This window comes from Equus przewalskii, chromosome 3 (genome assembly GCF_037783145.1).
Source record: "Equus przewalskii isolate Varuska chromosome 3, EquPr2, whole genome shotgun sequence".
Taxonomy (NCBI): domain Eukaryota; kingdom Metazoa; phylum Chordata; class Mammalia; order Perissodactyla; family Equidae; genus Equus; species Equus przewalskii.
In genome coordinates this window covers 112,160,980-112,174,886 of record NC_091833.1, presented here as the reverse complement: position 1 = coordinate 112,174,886, position 13,907 = coordinate 112,160,980, and the positions used below count along the sequence as shown (strand labels likewise).

At 48.5% G+C, this 13,907-nt stretch overlaps 1 protein-coding gene across 9 annotated transcripts in view; it reads right to left on the bottom strand.

Annotated features, from left to right (window-relative positions):
* Positions 1 to 13,130, bottom strand: part of SLC2A9 (solute carrier family 2 member 9) — a 225,984-nt gene extending 212,854 nt beyond the window's left edge. For 2 of the 9 annotated variants that reach the window (XR_011538319.1, XM_070613250.1), the window contains exon 1: positions 12,764 to 13,050. The gene's annotated coding sequence lies outside the window, so the exon portion shown is untranslated. Of the gene's footprint in view, positions 1 to 4,650; positions 4,891 to 5,624; positions 5,766 to 12,763 lie in introns of those variants that run through there. The other 7 variants (XR_011538320.1, XM_070613245.1, XR_011538321.1 and 4 more) reach the window with 5 other exon arrangements.
* Between the last annotated feature and the right edge of the window lie 777 nt (positions 13,131 to 13,907).

The window sequence follows — 13,907 nt, the reverse complement described above, 5'->3', positions numbered from 1 at the left end:
AGCCTTCCAGGACAGCTTCAGGCAGAGTTCATGGTCCCCCCTCTGGAGTCCAGAATGCAGAATTCTGGTGCCTGGGGCCAGGCTCAGAGTGGAGTTGAGTGAATAAAGGGCAATCTATTTTGGAGAACTGATACTGATCAGGATTCAACAGTAATTATCTGTTCGTTTGCGTGGCTCTTCAAAGTTAATCCTCGAGCAAGCCCATCAGGACCAAATGCCAAGCGAAGAAATCGAGAGGAAACCATGCTTCACTGAACTGTTAGGTCACCTGCTTTCCAGGCTGCCTGCTCACTTCCCTAGGGAGAAAAGCGACCTTTAAACCTCTCTGTGCAAGTGCTTTCTATGTGTTCTTTCATTCACTCCAGGATACAACAGTGCTGTCATTCCCATTTGACTCCGAGAAGTCAAGTAACTTGCCTGAAGTCACACAGCCAGGAATTGGCACTGACTGCCCTCAGTCTTTTCCCACACCAGGCTGCGCCCGCCGACACAAGAGAGACGGAAGTGCAGTTGCTGTGCTCTCCCCATCGGTGCAGTAGCAACTGCAGAGCCACACTCCTCTTCTGAATTTCACAGGGCAGTGGAGGTCTCCTAGACCAGACACTTGCTGTTGGTTTTCTGACCCTTTAGAGATTCTCAGGTTGGAAGAGCCTGGAGAGGGAGAGCATGATCTCTAGCATCACAGCCCCTGGGCTCGATTGCACTGTGTTGGTTTGGAGCCTTCTGAAAGCATTTTAACCGACAGGCTTCCTGACACACAGTATCCCGTGGCTGCTGGCCTAGCCACAGACAATCTCAGCTCCATACGTCCCTTCCAGTGGTGAAGACTCCAAGTCGTCCTACCCTGAGGGGGAGGGAGCTGAAGTCCCTCCTCCAAGGCAACGCTGGCAGCGTGAAATCTTAACTTCATGGACACAGGTTTTCAAGCCGGATACTTTGTGTGCTGGAGAATGGAAGCACCGCCCACGCTGTCTCCCTGTGGGGGTGTCAGCCCTTCTCTGCTTCTCACTGTGACTTTGGTTATTGACTTTCGTAGGTCAAGGCAAAAATCAACAAACCCAGTGCTTCCCCGGTATTTGGTGAAACACCCGGCAGGGTTTTTTACTAGAACCGAAAACCAGACTAATTGTTCTAAATACAGTCCATTTTTTTTGCTTGGAAGCAGAAAGAGACACGCAATGAGACCTGGCTGATGCGGCATGCTGGGGAAGGGAGGCAGTCCAGAGGACTGCAGAATCTGCAGATGTCTGACTGACTTTGAATAAAAACCACTAGTGACATGCCATTTCCTTTTTGGCAAGATGAGAGTCCTCCCTTCATAAACATCAGTAAGGAAATGATTGTGATGAATAGGCCCTGTGGTTTACAACAGGCGTATCCATCTTACTCAGTGGGTGCAGCCAAAGTGCTTGGGAAATAAACCGATGATTATAAACCACACATGAAAAAGTCAGGAAGGTAACAGACATTTCTCCAAAGATGATATACAGATGGCCAATAGGCACATGAAAAGATGTTCAACATCGCTAATCATTAAGGAAATGGAAATCAAAACTACACTAGGATATCATCTTATATCTGTTAAAATGGCTATAATCACCAAAACAAAAAACAACAAATGTTGGGGAGATTGTGGAGAAAAGGGAACTCTCATACACTGCCGGTAGGAATGCAAACTGGTGCAGCTGCTGTGGAAAGCAGTACAGAGATTTCTCAAAAAACTAAAAATAGAAATACCTTATGATCCAGCTATCCCACTACTGGGTATTTATCCAAAGAACTTGAAATCAACAATTCAAAGAGACTTATGCACTCCTATGTTCACTGCAGCATTCTTCACAATAGCCAAGATGTGGAAGCAACCCAAGTGCCCATCGACTGATGAATGGATAAAGAAGATATGGTGTATATATACAATGGAATGCTAGTCAGCCATAAAAAAAGACAAAATCGTCCCATTCACAACAACATGGATGGACCTTGAGGGTATTATGTTAAGTGAAATAAGCCAGACAGAGAAAGACAAACACTATATGATTTCACTCGTATGTGGTACATAAACAAACACATCACAAAGAAAACAGTTCAGTGGTTACCAGGGGGAAGGGGGTTGGGGGGTGGGCACAAAGGGTGAAGAGGAGCACTTATGTGGTCACAGACAGATGATAACGTACAACTGAAATTTCACAATGTTGTAAGCTACTATGACCTCAATAAAAACGAAAAAAAAGTCAGGAAGGAAACACGAAAAAATGTTCACAGTAGTTTCCAGAAATGTGTTGGTTCTGTTTCCCTCTGCTTTTCTAATCTTTTCAGTTTTCCTAATCATGAAAACATATTATTTTGAAGTAGAAATTAAACTTTATTTTAAAACAAGTGCTTACAATGATTTGCAGCTTTCAAATGATCTTCCAATTCAACACAAAGCAGCTTCCGCTCTATTTGCTGGCCAAGCCTTTGGAAATCATGTGCATAGTTTTATTTGACATCATGTGCGCAGACAGGCTTTATGATATATATATTTAAAAACTTTTATTTAATTAAATACTTTCAATACTAAATAATTAAATACTTTATTTAAAAATAGGCACACGTTTTTATGAGATAGCTATATAAAAAGACACATTCCAGCTCAGTCTTTGGGCAGGAATATCCCAAGTCCAGATGGGGAGTTTTCGGTGACGAAAGCTCACTGTCAGTGCTGTGGCATGTTTTCACATCTCAATAATTATTAACAGATTCCATGTTGCTGGCTCCCACAGGCGTGTTTAATTTATGGCTCGGAAGACTCTTGAACTCCTGGCTTGCATCATCATTTGTCTTTTGAACTATTTCAAATAGGGAAATGTTGATATCTCAGAATCTTCCAGTTCAAAGTGGTTCCACTTTGATGATGGGCATGCTTCTTTCCCTCAAACAGTATCTTTTCATACAGACTCTTATTTAATTTTCAGAGCAACATGGTGAGCTATGACATTCAGGGTTTACGCTTTTATGAGTTGAATTGTGTCTCCCGAGAAAGATAGATGGAAGCCCTAACCCCTGGTACCTATGAACGCGACCTTATTTGGAAATGAGGTCTTTGCAGATGTAATCGCATTAAAATGAGGTCATTAGGGTGGGCCCTAATCCAGTAGGACAGGCGTCCTTACAAGAAGTAGAGACAGACACGCACAGAGAGAAGGCGTGTGACAATAGAGGCAGAGGTTGGAGTGATGCAGCCACAAGCCAAGGGACGCCAAGGATTGCCAGCCACCACCAGAAGCTGAAGAGGCAGGAAGGATGCTACACAGAGTCTCTATCCAGAGGGAGCGTGGCCCTGCTGGCACCTTGATCTCAGACTCCAGCTTCCAGAACTGTGAGAGAATAACTTTCTGTTGTTGGTGGTACTTTGCTATGGCAGCCCTGGGACACTGATCCAGTACTCTTTCAGCTTGACCATTTCCGACTATTCTTGTCCCTTTGTCACTTTAGCTTCTCCCAAGGTCACCACCCCTCACTTTTCTCCATAGTCTCTTCATCTAAGTCAGATTCCAGCTTTTAACTTATCGTCCATACCAATATCCTAAACGTTCTCCTCCCCTTCCTTCTTCACACCTCTCGGCCAGACCCCCAAGCCTGGGTGGTCGTAACTCTACACTTTCTCTTCTGCCGGGTGGACAGGCCAGCACAGCTGGTGGGTTCCATTGCACACACGTGGCACCGTGCTCAGAAGGAGGCCATGCTGCTGGCATCTCACTCTCCACAAAGTGTTTTCCAAGCCTCCTTTATTTTTCTTCATCCTCTACCCTCCGCATCTACTCCTGGCTCTCAGCAGGTGGCCGTCACGGATGCTATTGATGTCGCACCAAAGGCCCCTTGTTAGCCAGCGCACCCATCCTCCAGCTGCGGTGAGAGTTGCTGATAAAATCTCACCGCTGCTCCTTTCTCTACAGAACTTTCCTCAGGTGACAGGAGCACCTTGCCTGGCAGGACACCAACCCCCAGACTCAGCCAGTGACTATCTGATACAGGGTACAAACAGCAGGCCTCCTTGCCTTCAGGTGGAATAGCAAGTGGATGGAGGAATGATTCCTTCATTTAACCCCCCAAAGAGTTCACGGCCAATTACTCAAGTAACCATACATGAGAGGAAATTAGCAATCAGGCATTTCAAGGGCTGTTACAGGGTCTGGGGTGACACTGATATCCAGGGACCCAAAACATCATCATGGCCCCCCATTAGCATAATCCATTCGGGAATCAGGTAGTCAATATAGTTCTGGCCCAGGTATGTCGCACTGTGGTGCACTGAGTCAACAACCCACCCTGTGGTGATTTCCCTGGTTCATTAACGTTTTTAGGAGAGACACACTGAGTCACTGGAATAACTCTCACACTGGCTTTCTGACCTGCAGAGTAAGAGTTATTGTATAACAAAGGCCAATCTGAAGCCCCAGAACGTCCCTCCTGCCAAGACAGTAAATGAGAAACAATACTACATCCCAGGGGGAACGGCAGAGATCAGTGCCGCCCTCAGAGTCTTGGAGCTTCCAGGAGCGTGATCCCCATCATATCCCCATTTGATTCACAGTCTGACCCTACAAAAACCACATGGAGCACAGCAGGAGACCCCAGAACTGTAGAAACTTAACCCAGTAGTAGCCTCACCTGCAGCTGCTGCCCGATGTGGCATGTTTTCGAGCGCAGATTGTCACACTCTAGGGATGTGAAACGCAGCTGTCAACTGGCAACTGGATTGTTTCCCATGCTGATCAGAAAGGAGGATCAGAGCAGTTCAGCTTCACGTGGGACAAACACGGTACGCATTCACAGTCTTGCTCCAGTGCGCACACACTCTTTTGCTCTCTATCATGATGTGGTCTGAAGGGACTTGGGCATCTGGACATCCTACAGGACATAGTTACATTTACCATGTTGATGGCATTGTGTTATATACACTTGAAACGCATGAAGCAGTAATGTTCTGCTTGCCTTGGTACAGCATCTTCATTCCAGAAGGTGGGAGATAAAGCTTACAGTGATGCAGGGGCCTGGCACGTCCGTGAAGCTCTTAGGGGTTCACTGGTCTAGGGCATGCCAGTCTATCCCCCACTCCCTCTTAAAAAGAAGTACAACTTATGACAGGCCTCTCCAGGCTTGAGAGGCGCATAGTCCACACTTAGGGATAAGACCTCTATTTGTTTACCAGATGTGGAAGGTTCGCGTGGGACCCAAAGGAGGGAGGGGCGGTGCAGCAGGCCCAGGCTGAGGCATAAGCAGCCTTGACCCTGGGCCGAATCGCCCGGCAGACCCCACAGAACCACGGGCATCTGTGGAGAAAGATGGCAGACAGAACTTCTGGCAGGCCCCAGGAGGGGAGTCACAGTGCAGGCCACCAAGAGTCTAGAGCAAGGCCATGCCATCTGCAGCAGAGAACTGCACACTGTTTGAAACCAGCTGCTGGTATGCTGCTGGGCCCTGGGAGAAAGTGGGCGTCTGAACATGAGACATCAATGCCACTCATGACCTTGGCATTTTCTAAGGTTGGGCAGGGCCTGCAGGAAGTGGTACATACGGGAGTGAAGGGCCAGAAAACACAAGCAAACTGCATGAACAGGGGGCCCATACCCCAGGGTACCTGCCTCTGTTGCACTGATGCTTCTCTCTTAGCTGATGCTTCTCCCCTCAGTTGATGCTTCTCCCTCAGCTGATGCTTCTCCCTCAGCTCATATCCTTCGCCTGGTGGGGAATCCCCTTTGACCAGCTGTCTTAGTCTGCTCAGGCTGCCATAACAGAAGGACATAGATGGGGGGCCTTAACAACAGAAATTTGTTTTCTCACAGCTCTGGAGGCTGGAAAGTCCAGGACCAAGTTTCCAGTAGGGTTTAGTCTTTGGTGAGAGCTCTCTTCCTGGCTTGCAGATGCTGCCTTCTCTCTGTATCTTTGCATGGTGGAAAGAGAGAAGGGGCAAGCTCCGTGGTGCCTCTTTTTACGAGGACACCAGTCCCATCAGATTAGGCCCTTACCCTCATGACCTCATTTAACCTTAATTACTTCCACAAAGGCCCTACCTCCAGAAACAGTGACAGTGGGGTTAGAACTCTAACACACGAATCTGGAGCGACACAAACATTCAGTCCTTAAACCAGCTGACAGAGAAGGAGAGTAATCTGAGTGGGAAGCATGGATGGATCAGCTGGGTGTGGGTGCAAGCCAGAAACAGCCTACTGCCGAACTGCAGACCACTCAGAGGTGGCCTGAAACACACGGTTGGAGGAAGTCCTCCACGGCCAGAGCTTCAGGGGTGCCTCCAGCCATCCTCTTTGTGGCCCGAAGCAGAGGCACAGGGCACAGCACACACGGCTCTTTCTAGGCTGGCCCCAGCCTGACTCTCTGGCGTCATGTCTGCTGGCTCTCCACCACGCTACACACGCTGTTTCCTCACCCTTCTCTAAACATTACAGATCTTTTCCCAAGCTGTCCCTCTGCCTAGACACTTTCTCCCACTCGGAGAACGTTTATTCATCCTTCAAGACTCAATTCCAACGTCCTTTCCTCACCCTGCCCACACTTACAGAATTGGCGGGTCTCCCTCTGCTCGCCTGGCGTCGTCTACCCAATGTAAATCCTGGCGCTGTCATGCAGTGCTGCAATTCACCACAAACGCCGTTCCCTACCAGGTCACAAGGCATCCACAGGCTGACAGCTGTCAAATTTATCTGTCCGACCCAGAATGCTCCCCCAAGCTCCAGGCCCGCATATCCAACTGCACACCTGACATACATTATCACCTGGGTGACTCACAGACCCTTGAGTTTCTCCCTCAAACTCTCCCCCATCCTTGGCCCCATAAGTGCCCCGATGTCTCAGTAAGTAGCCCCACCAGCTTCCTTGGTTAGCTAGAAACTTCAGCAGTATTCTTGATTCCCTCTGCTTCCTTTTCAACCTCTTCGAAGCGTCAGCAACTCTTACTGGTTCTAGATCCAAACTGTCTCCCACCTCCATCTCCTCTCTCTCTGGCTGCCACCTGGCTCTCAGCACCTCCCTTGGAGGATCGTCTCTCGATGGCATCCTGCAGCACAGGGAGGACCCTCTGAGTGTCTGCCAGGCCCTCCCTTCATTCCCCATCCAGCCCCTCCTTTGTGTCCTTCCTAGCACTTGTCACTCTTCACAATCATTCTGTCTGCTGACATGGTGTTTGCTGCCTTCCCCAGGAGGGCGAAAACCTACGTGTGTCTTGTTCACAGACACACCCTAGCAGCCTGCACGGTGTCTGACTCATAGAAGGTGCTCAATAAAAGCTTAGTGACTTGGTGATGAAGGTGTCATTGAAGGCAGGCTGAGCTGTTCCTGGAGCAGGTTCTTGCGCAACATGCAGACACGGACAGTACCAGCTTCCACCGTGGAATCAAGCACTTTTAGCCCGTGTTTCCAAACCAGGGTTAACAAAGTCAAACACAATCACAGTAAGTGCAGCGCCAGAGGGCAGAGGAAGGAAAGGCAACCCACTGGGTGAGGAGCCCACACCTCTCCCTTCTGCACTGGCTTGAAGTCACTGGCGGCACTTTCCTCCTGGAAACTGGAGCAGTGCTGCGAGCAGAGCCGAGGTCCTCAGCCAGGAAATTACATCCTGATTTCTTGTGTGCAAATCGTCTACTCTGGAGCCCCAGGGAGGATGGGCAGGGGGAACTCGCCCTGTCACCCCATCTAGTTGACGTCTGACAACATTTAATTAAGGACATCTCCTCAGCACCATCCACCTTCGCTCCCACAATGCTTCATTTTCACCCCTTTTCTTTTTCCATTTAAGTGCTCATGTGTAAAAATGGAAGAGGGCCTACTTCTTGGGGAAAAAGTTGAGAGGGCTCCAGAGAACCATGGTTCCATTTCTAAGGTCAGTGATAACGTTGGTCCTTGCTGTCTGCTGATGCTCTGTGTCTGCGGGAAACCACACTGCATTCCTTGCCTGGGTTTTGGTGGTGCAGGAAGGCAGGAAGACAGAGAAACAAAGAAATACAGTTTTAGAGTCTTGACCTCTCTTATCTGGCATTATTTTCTCCCAATTCTGATTTTTAACGTTTTGTTTAAAAGCCCATTTTGTTCTTTGAAGAGTTAAGTTAAAAAAGAAGACAGCTTTATTATAAAAAGCAGCTGCATCAGCTGAAACCCATGTGGGAGACTTGCCAAGTGGACATCATCTGGTTCTCTTCCTGTTTTCGTAGAGAAGAAATAAGGGAACTGAGGCGGGTGACTCAAGTCCATCGTCTGTGGTCATAAGAACTCGGTCCAAAGCCAGCTGTCCTCAGCCCCCGCGTTCCTGGGCCTTCAACGGGAAGGGAGGTCAGGGTTCTTGAGTGACTGCTATGTGCTGGACAAAGCGCTCATCTGAGCTTATTTCACTGAGTCCTCAATCGCCCTGCAAGGGCACCATGGAGAGCCCACAGCTGGGAAGGAGAGCTTGAGTGACGTGCCAAGGGCACATAGCAAGGGCTGAGACGAGGTGAGATTCGAACTCAGATCTGTCTGGTTCCAAAGCCTGGCGGCTCTCCCTCATGTCCTTCCTCCCCGATTCAAGCACCTACATGCTCACATCTGCTCTGCCTGTGAAGGCCCGTGGCTCAATTTTCCAGGCCCCTTGTCAGTGTGCTGAGCTCAGCTCATTTGCCGGGGCCCAGGGTCTCAGCCCACCCTCTGCTCTTTCCTCTTAAAATGTAGTCAGCCCTCCAACATCCACTCCTTGGGGGTCCTCCAGCCATCCCAAAGGGCCTATGCACCAAACACAGCATCCCAGGTTTGTTCTGGGGCATTTGCATTGATCCCTAGAAGGAAGAGACATGTAATTCAACGGTAATGAAACTTTAATGACAATAACTTATTGATTTCTTTGCAGATGTTATACCTCATAATAACCCTAGAAGGGGAATGCTATTTTTATCCAGACTTTACAATGAGAAAACTGAGGCCCAGAGCAGTTCAATGATCCTTCCAAAATGCAATGAGCAGTGAGCAGAGCAGAAGCCAAACCAGGCCAACAGCTCCACCTCACTGCACAGACTCCCAAAGTTCGAATGCCTAGAAGTATGGGCCCCAAATTCAGACAGCCAGGGTTTATATTCCAGATGTGTGACCTTGGGAAAGTTACTTAACCTCTCTAGTTTTCCGTTCCTTCATCTGTAAAGTGGAGATGCTAAACATCCTTCCTGCTTCACAGGGTCCCCATGAGGATTAACTGACACAGACATGTAAAGCCCTTAGAATAGTGCCTGATACGTGGGCTTCATAGATGTTAGCTGGTATTTTTCTTCTAAGAATTTTTGTTGCATGAAGCATCATAGGGGCTGGGGTAAGAATCTTAAGTGAAGTCAGAATTCTAGAAGGTCAAACTGACGCCTTCAGCCCACTCTCGCCAGACCCGTTTTTTTTCTGTAATGCCTCTTTTCTCTTGCTTTGATCTAGAAATGAAGAAGGGAGGAGTACAGAATGGAAGGAACAGCAATAGTGATGGGAAAGAAGGATTTCTCCAGTTCCACCTCTTCTTTCTCGTCATGAAGTGGGTGGAACTGCAATGTGGGTCTCAGCCTTGCTGTTTATAAGCGGCATGATCTTAATCCAGTTACTTAATCTCACGAGTTCCAGTTTATTCTTCTGGAAGATGAGGAGAACAGTATCAGCTTCACTGGACTGATGGAAAATTGACTCTAACGACCTATGGAGAGCACTCCCCAAAGATGGTGGCCCAGAGGCCTGCAGCCATCCACCAGCACAGTGGCGAGCCTTCACTCACGTGACCCCTTGGCCCTGGCTGAGAGTTTGTTTGGGCTCACAGACCCAGGAGCAGAATTATTGGAGCCTACATAATGAGTGTACTTAATTGAGAAAGTTTGCATCTCAATGTTCTCCCAGGCACGTTCCCACCTCCAATGGGGTCGGTCTCCACGCCCACATCCCCAACAACATTGGGCGTCACCTGCTGAAACGGTGTTGACATTAGAACTGGGATGACTGTGCCCCACCCAGAGGGCCTGTGCCTCACACACGAGGGCCTCGACTTGGCGAGTGAATCACTCGGCTCTCCCGGGGCAGCCCGGCTAACAGGGTGTTGGTTTCATCTGCACGTCTCTGGGAATTAGCTTCAGTGGACTCTCTTCAAAGACTTGCCCCAGCTTCCTGTTTCCGTGTCTGTGATCTGCCCATTAATTTCCTTTGCCACTGCTCCATTGCGCTTCCTGTCTTTCTTGGTGATTTTCAGAAGTTGCTTGTGCATTGTAGACATAATCCCACGTCAGTTTCAGATATTACAAATGCTTTCTTCCCATTTACCATCCATGAACTCGTCCTCGGTGTCCTTTCATCCAGTAGACATCCTCCATTCTGACATGATCTAATTCATCAGCTCACTGAATGGATCCAGCTCCTCTGAATGGATTTCAGCTTGTCAGGATGCCTCTCATCAGAGAAGCCCCCAGAATGGAACAGAACATTCCGGATGTGGTCTGAGCAGTAAAGTGCGACTCCGTGTGACTGAACCTGGAATCTAACCGCAGAGCCGCCTCGCCATTGATCTGCATCACACACCAACTTGTGAGTTTCCATCCACCATTTCAGACTGTTGAGATCATGTTGGATTTTCATCCTGAAACTGCACAGAATTGTGTCATCACAAAACGTTAACAATCATCCATGTTGTGTTTTGGTTGACGTCTTTGACAGGTCGAGACGAAGGACAGCACATGCCACTCCGTACCTTTCAGAGATCATATGATGCATGACAACAGTACCCTTACTTGCTGAGTGACCTTGAGCAAGTAATTCAACTTCTTTGAGCCTCCACTCTAGTATGGCAATGATAGCAGCACCTATGTCATCGGCTGCCTTGAGTAGCAAATGAGTTAATCCATGGAAAGCCGCTAGAACAGTGCCTCACATGTTAAAAGTGTGATAAAAGTGTTTGCTATGATTGTTGGTATTATCGTAGTGTCACCTCTATAGTGTTAGGAGATATTGAAATGGAGTCTCAAAGAGTTTAAATAACTCGTCCCAATCATACTGCTGGTGACAGCAGAGCCAGGGCGGCATGCTCCTTCCTCGGACCCCACAGCCCATGCCACTTCCATTATGAGATGTCTAGGTGAGCTGAAATCTGCTTCTCTACCTGTCCCTCACTCGGCTTTGCTCTTGGTGTCTAAGGGCACAGAGAATCAAGGCTACCTCTGTTCCCCACCACAGGCATGCGAGCATTTGAAGAGAGTGCTCATGAACCCCTGCCCCAAATGACCTCTCCTCCAAGCCACGTGATCCTTTCCTTTAAAGAAGCCTTCTGGCCAAAGAGAAGTCACTGTTTCTCACACCCAGACACATTCTCCCTCCAGTCTTTGCCATCGGTGTCAGTCAGTGGTGCAGAGACAGGCCCACAGTGGCTCAGGCCAAGAGTCTAACCCTGCTCCATCGCTCACTACTTCTGTCACCTGACATTTAATCTGTCCCATGGGCTCTGCTGCTAAAACGGATCCCACAGCTGCCCATTCCCATCGCTCCACCCTGAGCCGTCACCATCTTGCCCGCATCGCTGAGGCGCCCCCCCAACGGCTCTCCGTGCCTCACCCTTTCCACCCTGCAATCCAGTTGCCCTCAACAGTAAGATTGATCCTTTTAAATGTCAATCAGATCATGCTGTTACCCTTCCTAAAACCCTCCAGTAGGGGCTGGCCCCGTGGCTGAGTGGTTAAGTCTGTGCGCTCCGCTGCAGGCGGCCCAGTGCTTCGTTGGTTCGAATCCTGGGCACGGACATGGCACTGCTCATCAAACCACGCTGAGGCAGCGTCCCACATGCTACAACTAGAAGGACCCACAACGAAGAATATACAACTATGTACTGGGGGGCTTTGGGGAGAAAAAGGAAAAAATAAAATCTTTAAAAAAAATAAAAAATAAAAAAAAAAAATAAAACCCTCCAGTGGTTTCCCATTTTCCTTAGAATTAAACTCAAACCACTTAGCCTACAATATTCCGATGATCTGACCCCCACGGTTGTCATCAACGTCACCTCCCTCTGCTCTTCTCCTTTCACTTTCTCCAGCACCCCGGCTTCTCCCAGTTCCCTGAACATATATCCCATGGAACCAGCCATAAATTACAAGGCCTAAGTGGACATTCACACGCACCTCCAACCACGTGTCGCCCAGCCTGCTCCTGCACCTTCGGTCACACGTGTTTGTCACCCTGAGGTTGAGGCACAGTCATCTCAACACAACCCTCCCTCTCTGTTTGTCTTTGTCTTTAACATCATCCTGGAAACATGCTCTGGGATATAAGACACACAAGAGAGCAGAACCTCTGGGGTTTTTAAAAGACATTTAACTTGTTCAAACATGTTTTTATATCATCCAACTGGATTCACACAACCGCCTGAATTGTTTCAACATCCCCACTGACAGACAAAGGAACTGAAGTGTCATTTATTTGTTTATTATCTAATTCACTTTTGCCAGTTATTCATAAACTCTTTAATAGACCCTTCCTGAGGGTGTCTGCAATTGGTGTTGTGTTGAGAACATCACATACATTACTGCTACCCCTGGATGCAGCCCAATTGCTCAGAAGTTAAAAGGCGAAGTCACACACATCTTAAAATCAGTACAATAAGATCATTCTTGGCAGAGAGAAGACCAGAACTCTGTCGTCCGATCCCTCCCCACTGGGCCCCCGGGGAGTTTATCGGATTGCTCCCGAGGTTTAAAACAACCGCAATCCGTGCAGCCACAAACACTAGACAGCTACTCACCACCTCGGGCGCCGCGCTCAGACTTGGTGCCAGAACTCCCTCTGCGAGAGCTTCAGAGTGCAAGGCCGCTTAGGAACGTACTCAAGCTCCGCCTCCTGCCCGTGAAGTTCCCATTGGCTGGACTCCGGGTCCTGCCTCCAAGGCCTCACCGGTCTCTCGGGAACTTCCCTGAAGCTTCTTGGCCTTTTCAGTAATGTTACCCCGGACCCCGACTTGTTTTCCCAGTCCTGTTCGGTTCGCCTTGCTTCTTCAGGGCTCCTTCCTAATTTGAATGCAGTCCTCCCCCTTCCACCGGGTGTGAGGTAATTTCCTTGGTGACTAAGAGTTTCCCCGTCCTGACCCGGGGTTTTTCAACCTCGGCACTGCCGCATTTAAACCGGGTAACTCTGCGTTGTTTGCAGCATCCCCGCCCCCTCTGCCCGCTCGATGCCGGTAGCAACCTCGCACCCCCTTCCCATTCCCTCACTACCCCCCCCCCCCATCATGACGACCAAAAATGTCTCCAGACACTGCTAAATCCGGGACAAAATCACCCCAGGGTTATTTCTCTTTGGGGGCCGGGGTGGGAAGGTGAGGTGCGTGTACTTTTATTTTGTTAAATTGTTTGATTGAGGTCGCATTGGTTTATAACCTTGTGTAATTTCAGGTGTGCATTATTACAGATCCGTTTCTGTATGGACTGCATCATGCCCACCACCACTAGTCTGGTTTCATCCATCACCATACATATGTCTCCTTTTACTCCTTTCCCCTATCCCCCACCCCCTTCCTCTCTGGTAACTGCTACTCTGGTCTCTTTATCGGTCTTAGCAGGGCGTCTTTTTGTCTTTTCCAATGCCGTGTTTACTCAGGCAAGGGAAACAAAAGAAAAAATAAACAAATGGGACTACATCAGACTAAAAAGCTTCTGCAAGGCAAAGGAAACCAGCAACAAAACGGAAAGACAACCCACCAACTGGGAGAAAATATTTGCAAATCATATGTCTGACAAGGGGTTAACTTCCAAAATATATAAGGAACTCATACAATTCAACAACAACAACAAAAAACAACCCAATCAAAAACTGGGCGAGGATATGAACAGACATTTTTCCAAAGAAGGTACACAGATGGCCAACAGGCACATGAAAAGATCTTCAATATC